The sequence below is a fragment of the Epinephelus lanceolatus genome, chromosome 5 (assembly GCF_041903045.1).
Source record: "Epinephelus lanceolatus isolate andai-2023 chromosome 5, ASM4190304v1, whole genome shotgun sequence".
In the NCBI taxonomy this organism is placed as follows: domain Eukaryota; kingdom Metazoa; phylum Chordata; class Actinopteri; order Perciformes; family Serranidae; genus Epinephelus; species Epinephelus lanceolatus.
Window position 1 is genome coordinate 5,657,111 of NC_135738.1, and position 19,170 is coordinate 5,676,280.

Here is a 19,170-nt window from a genome sequence, read left to right on the forward strand (position 1 = left end):
TGATAGTTCTGTTTTGAAGCAGAGAGACCGACTTGTCATTTTGAGCTCCGCCTGGATTTTTCATGGAAAAAACACTGTAGAATGGTCATACTTTGAGCAATCTTCTTCAAATGTGAAACAAAAGTTCATTGATAGTGTGCCTACAGCCCCACAGTGTCATTTACCTGCTCAGATGAAGCCACAGACAGTTATTCATCCTGAAACACATTTTTTATTTTATTTTAGGCAAAATCTTCAATTTTTTACTGACTCCAGAGGCCCATTACTCTGTCTCTGTATCACCTAGAGTGTTTCTGACACTTTCACAAGAAAATTCAGAGAGTTTTCTTTCTGGCAAGATCTCATGCATGCATGTAGTCAGAGCGGTTCAGAAGCTACAGTCATTTTAATTTGGGTATGTCATTTTGCTACAAAATGGGGGTGGAGTACAAGAGGTTTTAATTTTGGATAAGCGGAGGGCATACAAATTTAAATACTCATATTTTTTACTTTACTGACGATTTTTAAAGACCATGGAAGGCATTGTCTTTAAAAATTGCATTTTCTTCACAAAAAATGCCAAAGTGACCTCATCTATCACAGCCAGAATCTGTAAAAACAGAGATTATGTTGGATTTAAAATTTCCAGTTGGAAACGTCATGTGTGACAACAGCTTCCATCAGAAAGAAAAACCACTTAAAAAACAACCGAATTTGAGTTCAGAAAAGTGCTATTTAATTAAAATCAATTTATTCTACGTCTCGTCATAAATAAAGCATTTGCATAACAAGAGTGAAAAACTGAGGCTTTTTTCAACTCGCGGATTTTATCTTCTTCTTTTATCGTAGTTTTAAAAATCTAATAACTAATTTATGGCAGAGGGAAGGTCAGGGATTTTTCTCCAGTCACTCGTCCTACTGTTGTTGAATGGCAACAGTGGTCAGTACTCTTCACTTTATGATGTACTTATGTCCTGTATGGATCAAATGCAGTTATTTTAACAGAACACACAAACTGATTCTAAACCTAAACAAGTAGTTTGGTGCCTGAACCCAACCACGCCACCACTACAACCTGGTCTCAAATCGTTGAATCCCAATGCTTGGGCAGTGACTTCCGACGTCAGACACCAACGAAAAAAGCTGTTCTTTCACGTCAGCATGATACGTGGCCTGTCAGTGTTACTGTTTAATGATGTGAAATAAGTAGAACACTTTTAAAACACATATTTTTTATTTGGATAAAGCATCATACAGCCATCAGATGCATTTTAATGTGCACTGTCTGTATGTAAATCTGGTGAAGGGAAATCAAAGTCCAGTCAAATGAAAATAGGTCTGCTCAGAGTCCCACGTTGTTCTAAGTGCAGCCCTTGAGTGAACATACCTCGTCCTCCGGCAGGTGTCTACTGGGAACGAGCAGGATAAGGAATATATGAACTCTCTCCCAGAGCCCAAATATTCAGGCCTGTGCTGTCGTCCAACTAAAACTTTCCACAACTCTCTGTGTCGCTGGCTGCCCTGATATGATTTATGGAACCACATTTAATGGACAACAGAGAGCAACAAAGCCCGGCTTGCTTTGTGTTTCATCAGGGCTCAAAATAAATGTTCACTTTTTATGCATATTTACACCCCAATATTATTCAGGAGGATCAACATTTCCATTTGGGGCATGAAAACACCATTTCCCATCTGGTCTAAGCCCCCATCATGATTATGTGCTGGGATAGGCTCGTATTACCCAGGGTATCCTATTTCATGTTCTTTTTTTCCTGGTCACACTGAGTTCTCTTTTCATAATAATATCCAACGTATTCAGCTTAATTATGTATGCTGGGGTATTTGTGATTAGGATATGAATATGCATATAAACAGCTTAGCCCAAATATGACCTCAAGTGGAGCGTGAGCTGCTATCCTCAGTATCCTCTCTGTATTAAGGCGCTCAGTGGTGCGATGTCATTTTCACTGAAATTTCCTAATAAGCTTGACTTAATAGGCCCACCATGGATACTTGTGATTAGAAACAGGCACTGACATCTTTTCACACTGCATATTTCCTCACTGATTAACGTCTTGATTTCCATGCTCACAATATTAAAGCACAATTTATGGAGGTTTAAGATAGTTTTCACACCTGGCTTGTTCAGTTCGGTGGAATCAAAACTTGGGAGTGTTGATCCTGTTGGTGCAGTTTGTTCTGGCAGGTGTGAACGCAGCAGTCACACTCAGGTATGGACCAAAACCACCAGACTGAGGCCTTGTTCAAGAAGTGGTCTGAACTCAGTTACATGGATTAATGGATTAAAACAGCTATGTTGCTACCTGTGCTGTGCCTATCATGTGTCTACCTGCTGGATCTTTAGAGATAGTTTTAGCTGATGAGCATATTACAGTTCAGGAGGATTATGTACCTGAATTCTTGATATGTGCCTTCAGCACCTCCATTGCATCAAAACATTATTTTCCAGCCAAGCCGTACCTCTTTTTTTTTTCTTTTTTTGTATTGGTGTGTCACGGCAGGGTTTTTTTAGATATAATTTTCCTCTTAAATTATACCCCCCCCCCCGCCCCCACTTTGTCTAAACATGATCTATCTTAATTTGCTCTTGCATATCAATTTTTCGATTTCCAAATAACATCCTTTTGATCTCAAACCATTTTTTCAGTTCATTTATTTCTGTTGTGATCTCCATCAAAAGCAGCTGGAAATCCTCTCTGGAGCTTAAAACAGCAGTATCATCTGCAAATAAAACAAATTTTAATGTTAACTCAACGTAAGTCATTAATATATAATATAAACAATTTTGGTCCCAATACTGACCCCTAGGGGTACACCACCAGTAATGTTATAACATAAAGATTTCCATTCGCCCATTTGAACAAACTGCTGCCTGTTTTTTAAATAACTTTTTTAACCAATTCAGTGCTGTTCCCCTGATGCCACATTTTCCCAGTTGGATTATTTATTGCTGAATTACAGCTCACAACTCGCACCAACGCTGCTCTGCTCTGATTGCTTCTGCTGGCTACTGAAACATCCTGGTGCAGACTATTTACTGGAGTTTACCAGCCTGTCGCTCAGGCTGCACCTGAAGATAATTACAAGCACGGCTGTTCTCAGCTTTCGATGTCTGATAGTCCACCACTGACATTTTCATCACGTCGTCTCATCAACAAAAATGAAACATAGATTTTTGGGCCCGACTGATTTATCAGCCGGCCGATTTAATCGGCCGATTATAGCCATTAGAGAATAATCAGCAATCTGCCAAAAGTTGGCCGATTGACACCGATGTTAACACTTATATTTTCATCACTAATAAAATGCAGGGAATATGGTGTTTTACTTAGAAATGATGTCCTTGTGTTACTTTTTGCACTATAACCTACCTCTGTTAAGTTGTCAATAATAAGAAGAACTCTGGTACTGTGAACATACATATGAATGTCTTAATTCATAGAGACTTTACATGATTATTTTATTTCCCAGAGGTTTACTGCCTTTTTGCACATCATATTTTTGATTTATTTTGTGTTCAAATTGTTCATATGCTGCTTGTTCCACACAATTTCTGATAATAAAAGTATTTGAAAATAGTAAAATGTTCTTCCTTCAATTTATATCTTTGTCACGAGTGTTTGAACTATATTTAAGCCATCAAAAGCAGGTATTTCTGGGTTTTTTAAATTGAAAAACGTAAAAATGTAATTGGCCGATATATCGGTTATTGGATTTTTTTATTCCATAATATCGGAATCGGCATCGGCCCCAAAAAATCCATATCAATCGGGCCCTATAGATTTCATCTTAGTTTTTATTATTATGATCTATTTTATAGCTCATCATCGTCTCGTTTTTGTCGTGGAAAAAAGGTAGTGGACGAAAAATGTTCATCATAATTTTCAAAATCAACACTGCATTAGACATTAAGTATTTTCTACATATATTGTGCAGCCTCTAATCTATAACGATGCATCATGCTTGATCAGATTTATTAGATATTTTGTATGTAAAATCTTTATCTGCGAAGTCATCTCACTATCAGCAAATAAATGAAGTAAAACAGTGAAAACAGAAGCTTCTGAAATGCAGCCGAATATAATGTAACATAAATCATAAAGCCTAAATGTACAATCACCTCCACCACTGGTTCTGTATCACCTGTACTGTGTTTCATTAAGCAGCAACATGTCGTCTCAGGACAGAAGTAAGAAGCAAAGGAAAAATGATTGGTGCTTCCTAATCTGAGGTCCGGGGTCGTGGAGAGGTTTCTGAGAGGTCCCTGTCAAAATGAAGGTTGGTTCAATTTCACTCTCTCTGTTATCTCCCCGTCCACAGTACAGAAAGGCAACAAAAGCCTTTGAAAGGCTCTGTGGGATGAAACCTCTATTAAGTCTTCCAGACCTCTATTAGGTCCGGATTGATTTTTTGACATAAAAGTTTGGGTGGCTATAACTTTATAGAATTTGTCAGTGACTTCCTCCAAACACAGAGCATCCTCAAACATCTACAGGGTTTCTAAACTATTTTTTATCCCCTCCCAGAGGGGGGCCTTGGATGAATGTGCACACCTCTCCGAGCAGAAATGGGTTCCCCTAAAAATCCTATCGGCGCCCCTGGGTGTGAGGGTTACAGCCTTTGAGCCGGTCTTATCTCGGCTTGTATTTTAAATAGGATGCACTCTGTCTTGTGATGACAGGTGAATCCAGGGATCTGACCGTCCGTGCCACGCATGCACCGCTGGAGCGCACGAATCCAGTCGCACCGCCCTCCTGTCCGCCTGCTGCTGCCGGGAGGAGCGGAGGAGAGAGCAGACCGGAGCGCAGCATCAACACTCACGGTACCGTTGGGATGTGGCAGCGGTCTCGACAGCTAGAAATGCCCCGTGAAATTTTCAAAGTTTGTCTCCTGTGAGAGCGGAAGACAAAGAAGACAGATAAAGGGGCGCAGAGACACAGAGACAGAGACAGAGGGAGAGACACATCGCGCGCAGCTGCATCAGCCGCCGCAGAAATTTCCAGCGGTGCCTTCCCCGCCTGCTGCCCGGCTCTGTCGCTCCTGATCGAGGAGCGCGTCGGAGCCGGTGTCCGAGCCGATCTAACGGTCAGGAGACGAGAAGGAGGGACAGAGGAGGCAGCCCACTCCTCCAGACATCCTCCCCTCTGCGTCTGGACCCCCGCAGTGTCCGCCGATGTGGAGGTGAGTGCCGATGATGGTGTGATGTTGGCCGCTTTGACAGCGAGTTGAGGTGGTGATTGCTCAAGGACTCGCAGGTAAAGGGCCACGTGGTCTGACTGTTAACTGCGTTCTGGTTCTTACCGAGCTCTGCGGTGTGTCACCGAGTCGTAACTTTAACAGCCTCCCTGCCTGCACGGGCGTCACAGCGCGTGGGGCTGCGTGTCTGATAACATCACATATACAATAACTCAGAGAGCGTGCATCCGATTTTACATCCAACACAGTGACCAGGGTCCACAGAGTCCACAGAGTCCACGTCTTTGCACGTCTTTACGCACAGTACAGCTCCACTGCAGAGACACAAACAGCAGGAGGCAATGTGGACCTGACTGAGCCTGTGTCTGATGATCACAGCCAAATAAATACATGTGACACCAGGTCAGAGTCTAACGAGCTGTTATCACCTGTAGTGGCTGAAGAGGCTCCACAGAAGATATTATCACAATACTTGAGTCACGATACGGTATTATCGCGATATTTTACAATATGCTGAGTAACATATATTGCGATTTATTAGCTTTTTAAAACTCCAAGTTACGTCACCAAAGTAGAAAATTGCCAACATTTTAACTTGTTTAATTAAATTAGGGACTGTTCGTTATTTATGGGGGGGGCATGTCAAATAATTTTTGAGCACTTAAGGAGGAGCTATTTTTAAATTAATTTATTAAGGAGGGGCATACAGATTTAAATAGCTGTATTTCGTATTTACTTTACCGCCAATTTTTTAAGACAACATTCCTGTACATACAGAAAATACCGCTGGATTTTCAAATTTCCAACAGTCCTTGGACACATCACTGTCCAAACTGGTGTCCAAATGACACTATTTATCACAGCCTGAAACTCTAAAAACAGAAATTACCACTGGATTTTCACATTTCTAGCAGTCCTTGGATACATCATGTGCGATAAACGCTTCCGTCAGAAAAAACAAACCTGCAGTAGTTAATGATGCTTTGCCAAAGGTGGATGCTGCAGCTTTTCGGAGGTCAATTGATCGAGGATTCAATCAGACACATCTAACAGAGGTATATTCATCAGAGGTTTTGAATAAAAGTTCCAATAAACACATCTGGAATCACATACAAGCCGTCACTCTGCCCCCAGGAAGATCCTCTGGGACTGCGCTTCATGGTGAAATAGTTAAAGGTGGAAAATTTGGTTCACTGGGGACAAATTCTGTCTTAATAATAAAGTGAAAGATGTTTCCTTTAAAATGTTGCATCAAACAGACTTTGGAGAGATTCAGACCTGTTCTTGGATATTCTTGTAATTTCTATGAATAGGGGTCTGTTTCTTATTTATGAGGGGGGGAGGGGATGGTGCAAAAAGGGGGAGGCATGTTGAATAATTTTTCAAGCACTGAGGAGGGTCTTGTGTGTTTTTTTTTTTTTGTGAAGAGGAGGGGCCACAGATGTAAATGGCTGTATTTTTTGTTCAGATTTTTTGGCAGAAATATGGCGGAAAAAGTGCAATATCCAATTCATGTGTCAAATGTGTCATGACGTGCCATTATTAATGAAGGACCGTGGAGCTGCAGAGTGTCCTGGCCCACATGTCATAGTCAGATGTAAGGGAATGTGCTTATTTGGTACAGACCCCAACATAAATCATCATCATCATCATCATTTTTAGATTTTTTTCAGTGAATATTCTGCAAAAAATTACGATTCCCATAAAAAACTGGGATTTTTTAAAATACCAGAGTTTATAAAAAGCATGAAAATGAGCTTGTTCATCAAAAACACTGGCAGGGTGGGATCCTCGGACCACCTGACAGAGGTCCGGGCTGAGCGCCAAATGTCTTCAAGTAACGCCCCTGTGTACGTGTGCGGGGCTGCTGTGAGCGGCCCCTGACCTCCTGTCATTTTGTAAAAGTGGCCCCCAGGCAAAACATCACTGCATGTAGCAACATAACAAATGCATATATTTGGCGAACTGGTGCTTAAACTAATATTTAATGAACGACTAGTAAAATGAATTTAAAAACAGTGACAAATGTGAAGATGTGCTCGTTTTGTGTCATTATGAATTCAGTAACTTTGGGTTTTGGACTGTCGGTTGGACAAAGCAAACAATTTAGAAAACATCACCCTTCAGACCTTTTGAGTCTCCTTTCCTCTTTTTTTTATAGATTGAATAAGTAAATGTTTAATAGATGTTACATTCAAATAATAAAGAAACATGAGATACATTAGCCGCAGCTCCACAGTCAGCCAGAACAGGGCGTGTCCCTGGAACATGACTGCCTGTCGGGCCCGTCCTCATTGACAGACTCCAGTTCTCTGCATTTCACTAGTGCAACTGTTAGAAAAGAGCATGTGAACCGAAACTGCACCAGAACAGAAGCACTTTCTGTGTTTCAGCTTTGTATCGACTCTGTGCTTAAAGTGCAAACAGCTGCTTTCTATTCTGTGACATCCATAATATGAAACATATGAAAACAATAACTGATTTCATCTTACAAACGCTGAATGGAAACTGTAACAGTAACGCACCCCCAAAGACACGCATTGTCCTTAAAATCGCCAAAGAATTGCATCATCTGCCGGAGCGGCTCTCTCGCATTCTGCGATGCCAGTGACAGCTCCATGGCTCATCTGAAAGGCCTGTAGCAAAAACAGCAGCTCATTACAAGTGCAGCGGCTCGGGCTTCCTCTGGCAGGAGGCTGCTGGCTCATTAAGGGTCACCGAGGGGCGAGTCTCCCTCTATGAGCCTCAGCTTGTTACCAGAGCTCTCTGTGAAACCGCTGTTAATTGGAATTAATTTATTTTCACTGACAGATTGAGGAGGTACACGAATCAGTAAAACTCCCTCCGTACAGTGAAACCTCACTGCTGTGCTGAGGATTTAAAAATGTATTGTGTGTATAATAACAGTGAGACCCGGAATCAGACGGACTGCCCCTTTTTAACAGAAACTAATACGGACATCAGCGGTTTCATTAAGAAACACATTGATGCTTCCTGTCTGCAGGGGGCGCTGCTCCTGACTGCCTCCGATATTCAGTGTTTGTCTTAAAGAGATTACCCAATGTGTAATAATATGATCCAGCCATCCTGTGGTTACATGGTGCTATATTACAATCCATTTCCATTCAGAAACACTGTTGTTAAAAGTGAAAAAAATCTATATAGGCCTACTGTTGTTGCAGAAAAAAGATAGATACATTGCAATAGGATTGGGTCAATGATTCACTTGATTGGCATCAATATTTGGATTTTTCTGTAAATTAAGTATCCAGGCGTCAACTTTAAGTTGCCAAAACTGGAAATATAATTGCCATTTTTAGTAGGACTGCCCCCTAACAGTCGACCAAACGTTACTTGTACAGAAAGGTCATTAATCGGCAAGATTTCATTGGTTGCTTAGTCACAGGAGCTGCGCCTTGTCAAAAAAAAAAGAAAACCTATATGACTGGACCATGTGTGACTTTAATTTGAAAGGACAGACACAGGAAGTGTCCACGCTCAGCAGTCAGACAGGAGTCAGGGTAATTTCCAGGGCTGGTACCTGCGGTTATTCCACAGGCTAGTTAATAACATGTCGGGCAGGAAATCCAAAGTGTGGGATCATTTTGAGAAGGTGAAGGACGAACCCAAGGTGATATGTAAACTCATCTTCATTGGTCGACTACAAACATGACGTATCATCTGAAACATGGAAGTAGCTACATGCCCATTAGCCCACAGCGTCATTAACAGGCGGCTCGCTCAGTGTGTGACGTGCACTTGTAGATAAAATATAGGCCTATATTAATGAAGGTTCATTAGTATGGTTTTGTATTTCTCTGTAATGTAGCACAGTGTTAACAATGTTACTGATACTATTTGTCAGTTTATTTGCACTTTAGTTTGTGAAGTTGATCATGGGCGCGTTATGATAAAGTGGGCCCCTGGGCGCTGATATGCAAAGGGCCCCGTCACCTCTCCTACATAGGAGCAAGAGACTCGGGTGGTTTTGCATCTCTCTATAGTCATTGACATTATTACATTTCAGTACATTATTGTAATTTGATCTTTGTGGTTTTGTGTCTCTTTGTGGTCAGTTTCAGTCTCCTCCTGGTTGATTGGTGTTAATTTAACATTTGACATTTTTGACATTTGGCCCCTGGCTTGTGCTCAGTTGGCTCATTTAGTAGTCTATCCATGATGCTGATGGGTTAGTCCAACTTTCACCCCACAGTCACAACTTCATGCTTCTCCATTGTCTCTAAAAGCATTGTCTTCGTGTGCATGTGAGTGAACGCAGCGATGCACCTGCAGCCGTGTCTCCTGCAGCGCTCTGGTTCCTGTTCTGACTGTAACAGAAATATTAATGCAACAAATATTAAATATATTTATCCTGGGTTGCTTATTTTGCTGTCCCTATTTTTTTATATGTTAAAAAGTGGTTGCCAATTTCTCAAAATGGTTGCCCATGGCAACCTGGCAACGATTACTGCGGAGCTCTGCATTGATGAGACGACTCCTGACAGACGAACAGCTCCTGTGTGTGTGGAGAGATTTTTCTATCAATAGCAGCATGAACAGAAATGTTGCTGTTAGTAAATTGAATAGTTAAATGTTTTGCAGCCTCACCGCTCTGACACTGATGTGGCTGTGAGAGGGGCTGAGGCCTCTCTGAGCTATGATAAAGACATGATCCCTCACTGGCTTCCCATCCCCAACACAGCCAACTCTGTTTGGAGATTTTTCACCACTGCAACCCTGTTTACCTGCTGGCTTATTTTTATGTTGAGAAAGATAGTAGAGAAAAAGGAATACAGGAAAATTATATGACTCTACATGTTTGTTGTTTCAACCTGACCTCATGGGACAATGTGAAATGACCATAAGTTTTCGACTTTGTCACATGTCCACATTTGGTCATGGACTTTCCACGTCCACATATGACATCCAAGATACCCTGGGTGTGTTGGTTGTTGGCGTTCTGGGACGCTGTGTCAACTCTTTTCACAGGAAATGTACAGTTTGCATACAGTCTCTTTCAAAATAAAAGCACTACATTGGTACAACACCGCCAACTGACGTTTTTTCCTTCAACAACAAACACACGTGGTTACGTTGAGCCAACACACACACGTGGTTGGGTTTAGGAAAAAAGAACAGGGTTTGGCTTTACAATCTTACAGGAAGAGAACATCGGCCTCCTGGGTAAAAGTTGGTGGTTGTTGGACCCATCCAACTATGCAAAGGATTGAAGTTAAAAGAAGTCGCCGCTTACTTTTAGTTTCACAGGGGACACAAACAACGGTCTCTTGGGTGAAAGTCCTGTTTTTGTGTGACCTATCCACCATCCTGACCTGCTGCCTCAGTGGACTGTCTAGCTCTTAATATTTCCTCTGGGGTGGTAACATTAACCACCATTCATTACATGACATAACATTTGGGTCATCGATTATGTCAAACGATTCTAATCGACTGTCCATTGGCTTTGTTTCCGTGGTGACGGCACATAATGCGGTGTTAAGAGGTTGTGGTCATTTTATGTATTTCTATTAGGGCTGACCCAAAAAATTCAAAGCTTCAAAGCTTCATTCGATGGCACGGGATTCGATTGTGAAAAAAAAAATTTGAAGCTTCAGCGCTTTTTTTCCCGTTTTTTGGGGGGAGGCCTTAACCGCAACACAAACCCCCACCAGTCCGATACTGACAACGGGCACACTCAGAGCTGGCAGACATGTCCAAGAGGTCATCAGATGTGTGGTTGCACTTTAAAATATGCCCCGACAACCCCCAGAAAGCAGAGTGCCAGATTTGCTAAAGCAATTGGCATATCACAACTCAACAACAAATTTGGGAAATCACTTGAAAAACATAAGTAGTAACTAGTAGACCTAATATGCATTTTCCAGTTCCACCGGTCCGCTCTGAGTCTGGTGTCAGAGACACTTCTGATGCTCTGACTTGGGCATCTGTTTGATCATGCTGCAGTATGCGCCGAGGGTTTTATTTAGTGTTCAATCAAAATTTAAACACTACTTATCAAAGTGTGTGTAGTGTTATTTTGTTTGTGAATATTTTTATCTTAATTCTATTGTTGGAAGAAACTACGTTTTCGCCATAATTTTTTTTTTTTTTTTAATCCCCCCCCCCCCCCCCCCCCCCCCCGTCATCGAATGCTTCGAATTAAATTCATTCTGAGCTCCGAAGCTTCGAATGTCCATAAATGGATTCGAAGGTCAGCCCTAATTTCTATAAGGGCAGTTTGCATAGTTGTGAAGTTATGGCCTTGAGGTGTATCAGCAAAACAACACGAAAAATAGCTTGTGTATTAAAATCATGACCAATTATCTCTAACACATGAAAGCTGTGATTAACACTTCAAAAACGGACATCCTGCAGGTGTCTGCAAGAGAGCGCTGTTTGCACGATCCTGTTTAAATAGATCTAAAATAAGAACTGTGATAGAGCATTCGTTCTTTTAGCAGGAGAAAGGTGAGCCTTCTGTCTTCCCCGTCATAACATTATGACCTTATGTTACCTTAAATGCAGTGCAAATGTTGTAGTTCACTGGAATTACGCCAGAATTTTTCCATAATATGCAGGAGATTATTGTTTGCGTATTCTTGTAATATATCAATCTAAAATATAAACTGTAAGAATTAGAGCATTCATTCTTTTTGCAGCAGAAAGCTATGGCTTCTGTCTGTAGGGTCTTCCATGTCATCGTGTTATGTGTGGTCATGATGTCATAGCGCTATGCTACGTGTGGTGTAAAACCACGCAAAAACATGGTGGTGTCAGAGGAATGAATGACGAATCTATCAACACCTTTAAATCTGCTCATATAAATGGGCATCTCTCAAAAATTGAATAATTTATATAGTTCAAATAACTTAGAAAGTTAAGAATTATTTTGGTCATGCTTCTACATTTCAAAATCTTTTGGATTAATATGTTTGGTGTTTTTATTCTATAAAATCTGATGAAAAAATGTGTCAGATTTTTTCGTCGTAATTTATGACACAATTTCAATACATTAATAAATTATTATAGTTCATTGACTTACATCCTCTTTTAGCTTAGGTTGTACAGATTTTAGGGATATGAAGCATTTGAGGATACTCCAAGAAGTGACATCATAATAAGCAAAACGAAACTGCAGAGTGAAAAGGGTTAAATACTGTGGGCATTTATATACAGGACACTGACATATGAATTCCATGCCTCAGAGGTGAACCAGAAAAAAAACAGACCAGGTGTCTTAAGACAGTAGAGCGGAAAAAGAGCCGCGTCCAGTAGACGCTGACACCTCGGGTAGAATCACAAGCGCGCCGTATGTCCACTCTCTGGGACATTAAGGGTTGTGCTGTGCCGTGTAGCTGTGGTCATACTGAACAGGCTGGTGCTGAAAGGCCGGCGTACTTAAGCTAAAAAAGACCAGACTCTTAAATAAAACGAGTCATGCTTTTGCATCCATTCAGACAGTACAAGTAATTTAAATAAAGTCATTTTTCTCCAAAGGAAGGAGAGGCTTCCATTGACCCTGTGTGATCAGGCAGAACGTAAACCTAAAGAACTCTAATCCTTCTTACTTTTTGGATGGAATTACACGCAGGCTTTTTTCTGTTGTCACAGCTAACACAGACATTTTATGCAGAGGAGATAAAACTGTCCATCCAAGGGAGACATTTATTCCTCTAATTCAGTCAGAAATCTTATTTATCCTCCAGACTCTGTCAGCAGGGACTTAAACTTCACTTTTACTCCATTTCAACTTGTTAAAATAGTTTCCCAGTATCAGTTTCTCAGGTGTGTGCTGTACGATATCATCACTTGAACTGCTCTTGAAGAGCTGAAACAATATCTCCCCATCAGCAAATGTTATTCTGTTGTTTATTGGGAACATTTGAAATGAAGACTCGAGTTGAATTAGCTTTTAAAAACTGACATTTCTGGCAAAGTAAGATTCACTGAACTTTTAGCTCCTTGGAGACACTGATGATTGCAACAGCATCCACTCAGGTAGTCCAGGCAGCCACTCACTTGATTTCTCCGTGAAAGGTTAGACAAATGCCACAAATAATTGTCGGTCTGCCTCTTGACCGTACTCTTGCCCCCCAGTGTCTCACCATGTTGATTATCTGAGGTGGTGCGGGTCATGAATGTGTGGGCAGCTGGAGTCTATCGGGCAGCCACTGAGCTCTGCTGTGACACGGAGGAAGTGAGGCGTAAGGCGTCGGAGAATGAAGGCTGCCTCAGTGATAGCGGATCCCAGCTCCGGTCTGTGTTCAGCCGCTGTGAGGAGAAGTCTTAATGCCAGCGCTGAGTGAATGACGGAGTATATGACTGACTTCCTGCCCGGCTGAATGAGTAAAAGGATGGACCGTACTTACAGCATGCTTAGTGCAAATGCCAAGTTTATCAGAGGAAGGAGCTGAAACACTCCAGGCATGAATCCAGACTGTATATTCATGCACTCGGAGATGCATTGATGTTGCCGTCAAGTGCTTAGCTGGTTCAGTGAGCATCATGCAAAAGCTTGAATATCATGTTTATTAAGAGAGGGGAGAGGAGACGTTCTCAGGCTTTGGGTGTAATATTCACCCCCATATGCTCCACATAATGTTTGCTTTTACTTCAGGAAGACAGAAACAGTTGTAGTCAGGCACCCAGCGTCTTTTAATTGAGTTCACCTTGACTGCCAGCATCTGTTGGTGAAGTTTGTGCAGTTACTTTAATAACCTGAACTTTTATAATGATCCTGAGATTCCAACAGAAACTCATCACCCGAATTTCATCACTTGGCTGAATGAGCGTTATCAGCTGCAGCACAACCTGGTCTCACTCCACAGTCTTTGAAAACCGGCGCTTGGTCAGTCTCTGGCTTCAGACACCGACAGTGTGTCAGTCGCTGGTTTTGTTTAACGGTGCCCAGCAGTGTCAGGGGGAAACAAGGCAGGACAACAAGTTAAGATGACAGTTCAAGTATGGGCAGATGGGAGTGGTGGTGAATGGGTCCAACAACCACTGACTTTCACTTCCTGTAAGATTGTAAACCAAACCCTGTTCTTTTCTCCTAAACCTAACCTTGTGTGTGTGTTGTTGAAGGAAAAAAAACATAAATTTGTATGTGTACCGACGTAGTGCTTTTATTTTGAAAGAGACTGTATCAAACCGTACATTTCCTGTGAAAACAGAAGTGTATTTTGAAAACAGACAATGCATGTAACAGGCTGAAGTTGACACGGCGACCCAGAACATCAACAACCAACACACCCAGGGTACCTTGGACGTGGAAAGTCCATGACCAAACGTGGACATGTGACGAGGTCACAGTGAGGATGTGTTGGTTAGCAGCTGTGTACATCTGGGGCCTGCTACACCTACCAGTAGGGTCATAATGCTACGTAAGAGGGAGGCTGGTGTGGTGAATGGGTCAAATCAACACAGGACTTTAACCGAGGAGACTTGTTTGTGTCCTGTGTGAAACCAAAAGCAAACGTTGACATAACGTACTTTACTTGCTGACACTTTGTCCTGCCCCTCGGCATTTTATAGTGACACACAGTGCACCCTTTAGCGTCTCTAGCTGAAACACAGTAAAACGTGGTTAATGTTGTGAAGTGTTGCTGTGTCAGGTTTAGGTGAAGTTAAAAAAAGTTCACGTTCTGGGTTAGAATAAGTGCGTTTTTATTACATAAGGTGTCATACGTCATGTGAGGGGTGTCAGTGCCTGCCCGGTGACTCATACCTAAATTATGTGTTGTTACCTTGTAAGCTACGAAAGTGACATAATGTTATGTTCAGGATCATTTATTCTCCCTTTACATATGAAAATAAATACGTCTGTCTCAAACGTAAATGTCACTGCCCTCATACCTCCATGTGTCGTCTATGATATCATAGATACAGCCAATAGATGGCACTAGAGGGTGGAGTCAAGTCGTAATATTGTACCTTTAAACACAAGCAGTGTAGACGGTGTTGATCTGTGAGGCCATTATTTACATCCTGACACACTTCTTTTCACTTTATATCACTACATATTAGCGATTTGCTCCGTTCTGCTATTATTTAAATTGCTTTGCCATCTACTACGGTCATATCTCGCTTGAGCCTCTCTGCTGGGATTGCTATCATATATATCCATAAACTTTCAGAAAATGTGCACAAACACAGATGAAATGATTGCAGAGTACAAACAGCAGGCTCCGTCTGTCTCGGTATGGAGCTTCCTGACAGAACAATACTGACTTTGGGTTACACACTGGGCAAGAGCTGTGGTTGTCTGTGCCACAGCTGAAAGTCCAGTGTGCATCTTAGAAGCCAAAAGGAGCCTTTGGTGACACTATATATAAAATAATGAATCTATTTTCTTTCCATTTCACCTCCATTTTCACTTAACTAAGCCATTAACAATTTAAGGTGCATTACTGTACGTAACATAATAACTGTAGCCAACCTCTGACAGCAGCCAACAGTGTCAGCCCCCGCAGATATATTCAGTTAGTGCTAAACGACAGCAAGAATCGTAGCTACTAACAGACACTAGAAAGATCATTTCTTCTTGTTGGTTTGTTATGTATTTAACCATCAAGTTTTCTATACCTTATGTGGATGGGTAGTAATTATAGGTAGGGAGAAATGAAAAGTAAAACTCATCTGTTCATTGCAAAGTTGTTAAAGTTAATAAATGTTTAGGTACAGCTGCAGTGTTCTTTTCAGCGTCAGTCTGCTCCTTTAATACTTTTTATTTGCTGAGAGAGACTTTAGTAGATATAGCAGCCTTGAACCAAATATTGCAAAAACATGAAATAAAATTACAGCTCACAAATTTAAGTCTTGTTTCTACATCACTTATCTGCCATTGCACAAGAAAAAATTAAAAACAACGTGTGCGGTTGTTTCTTACATTCCTTCTGTTTCACTCTGTTCTGTGTCTGACGTAAAGGAGGAGCCTGTCGTATAAAGGTGTGTGACGGGACGGAGCAGTAAAGCCTCGCTGCATGTTGATGGACAGAGGGGATACTCAGCTTTAATGCGCGGCAGAGATGATGAGAGAGGCTGCTGAACTGAATGCGCTGGCATGGCAATTACCAAAAGGCGAACAAAACAACATATGAAAGCAGCCCATTAGCTGCGATGCCTGAAAAGCCTCCTGCACACACACACACACACACACACACACACACACACCTTTCTGACAGAACACAAAGTCAGCCGCACTCGGCAGGTCAGAGCTGCATATACGTTTAAATTACACAAAACATGATTTAAATGTGATTATATGAATTTCTTGTATCATTCAGTGCAGCTTTAGAAATGGTATAAACAAGTTTTTTGACGCCCAAATTTTATTTTTTTCCAGTGGAGCTCAGGGGTCTCATTTATGAAACAGTGCGTTGGATCCATACTAAAAATGTAGGTATGGACAAAAGCCAAGAAATATTCACCAGTGCACCAAAAAATATTCTACAGTTTCTATAATCAGGCTTCCATCTCACCTTCTGCGTCACCAATTTCCCGTCTCTAAAATGTTCATAAGCATGGGTCAAAGTTTCTCCCATCAAGTCTGTTTTTATAGATCACAACATTTCCGTGGGAGTGGCGTTCTCCTCTTTCAGACCTTGTGTTGTGTATATGCAGTGTTTATAAATGAGACCCCAGGTCTCTTTCGGATGGGGTAAGCCCCCCTTAACTCCCCCGGTATTCAATCACTGACCTGTCATAACTGTAAAGAACTGGAGGTGAGCATTTGATGTCGGATCAGATCTGTTATTTATCACATTAGACAAAGGTGTAACATCTGAGAACTTTGTTTTTATGTCTTTGCGGTGGCGACAGTCGGGGCCGGAGGCATTATGTTCATACGTGGGTCTGTCCTATTCTTGTAAAGGCGATATCTCAATAGCATCTTGAGGGAATTTTAAAATTTAGCACAAATGTTCACTTGGACTCGATGATAGAGTGATTAGATTTTGGTGGTCATAGGTAAAAGATCAAGCTCCATACAGATCTGTACCTGCATGTACAATAATTTCAGTGACTGACAGTTAAGTTTAAGCTGGAATCAGGTCTGGAGTTACTTTAAACTGATGTAGCAGATATTTTCAGAGTGCAGAGGACGGTTTTCGTCCACATTCATGCTTATAAATCACACTTTTTTTTTTTGAAGAACAGCCTGTCGGTCTTGTTGAACAGACTCAGACACTCTACTGGGAGGGGCACCTCGCTGAGAGAGAGAAAAACAGAAAAAGCAGACTCATAGTCTGGGATATTAAAGTTTAGCTTAGGGAGGAGACACTCCTGAAACGTTTCTGATGCACTGGTCAGTTTTAAGATTTTGGGCTATTTTGACTCCATAACATGTCGTCTATCAGACTGGTAGAAAGAAAACATCTAAAATACACATTCAGGTTTATTTTACTTCAGATTTCTGTTCTGGAAATTTATGCACAAAGAACACATTTAATTAGATAACGCCTCATTTGCATAATTAAACATAACATGTCAGAAAATACGAAAAGTGATGTTCTTGTCTGTAAGTAAGTTACTGGGGAAGCGTCATTTCTGTTAGTATGAAGTTTCCTATATTCTCCTGTGGTGTTGTATGTTTTGTCAAAAAATGTGTGACATTTTACAAAACATATCTTTATAGGACATTTTCTCAAAATGTTTTTTTCTTATACTCGGAGGCAGAAATATTCACCTCAGCAACTCTAACATCCACCAAACTTTCCAGTTTTATTTTTGTCTATATACTGAAGCTTTTCACAGAGGACTTTGTTCATATATCATTCATAGCCTGATTTATGGAACATTTTATTCCTAAAAACATGGTGAAAATGAAAAATGAACATTTTTATGGCTGTTGACTGTTTCCTGTTTTATGGAGTGATAAAAAGAGATATCCAAAATTTCTCTTCTTTAAAACCTTTGTGTCTGAACACATTTGAGCCTGGTGTTATCAAAAGTGGGTGATTTTTTTTAACGACAGTTTGGGACATTTCCAGCCGTGTTTGTGGCAACAAAAGTGGGTAATTTTTTAACGACAGTTTGGGACATTACCAGCCGTGTTTGTGGCAACAAAAGTGGGTAATTTTTTAACGACAGTTTGGGACATTACCAGCTGTGTTTGTAGCGACAAAAGTGGGTAATTTTTTAAACGACAGTTTGGGACATTACTAGCCATGTTTGTAGCTATAAAAGCTGGTATTTTTTAGTAAAGTCTGGGACATTACCAGCCGTGTTTGTGGCGATAAAAGCAGGTATTTTTAGTAAAGTTTGGGACATTACCAGCCGTGTTTGTGGCGACAAAAGTGGGTAATTTTTTAACGACAGTTTGGGACATTACCAGCCGTGTTTGTAGCGACAAAAGTGGGTAATTTTTTTAACGACAGTTTGGGACATTACTAGCCATGCATGTTTGTAGCTATAAAAGTGGGTATTTTTAGTAAAGTTTGGGACCTTACCAGCTGTGTCTGTGGCGGCGAAAGCAGGTATTTTTAGTAAAGTCTGGGACATTTCCTAGCCGTGTTTGTAGCGACAAAAGTAGGTATTTTTAGTAAAGTTTGGGACATTACCAGCTGTGTTTGTAGCGACAAAGGTGGGTAATTTTTTAACGACAGTTTGGGACATTTCTGGCTGCATTTGTAAACATAACTGTATTTTTTTAAGAAGCGTTTAGGAGCTGTGTTCATGGTGACAAAAGCAGGTATTTTTTACAGGATGACTGGCTGTTGACCATGTTTTCTGATTTATGGAGTGATAAAGAAAGATATCCAGAATTCCTGAACATGTGAACAAAATGAAACAAGAATTGTGAGCCTTTTGTCTATCATCAGTGCTTAAAGTTTAAACCTCAACCTCAAGGTGCTATAAAACAGTCTGACAGTGTCACACCATGATTTTGGCTTTTCATTTTAAATTTTGGAGCCATTTTGGCCATTAAAACAAGAGCAGGCCCAGTATGACAACAGATGAAACTGTAGCTGT

At 41.0% G+C, this 19,170-nt stretch overlaps 1 protein-coding gene across 4 annotated transcripts in view; it reads left to right on the top strand.

Annotated features, from left to right (window-relative positions):
• The first annotated feature begins 4,606 nt into the window (after positions 1–4,606).
• mgat4c (mgat4 family member C) overlaps positions 4,607–19,170 on the top strand; it is a 188,089-nt gene continuing 173,525 nt past the window's right edge. For 2 of the 4 annotated variants that reach the window (XM_078167630.1, XM_078167632.1), the window contains exon 1: positions 4,613–5,184. The gene's annotated coding sequence lies outside the window, so the exon portion shown is untranslated. Of the gene's footprint in view, positions 5,185–19,170 lie in introns of all 4 variants that reach the window. The other 2 variants (XM_033635964.2, XM_078167633.1) reach the window with 2 other exon arrangements.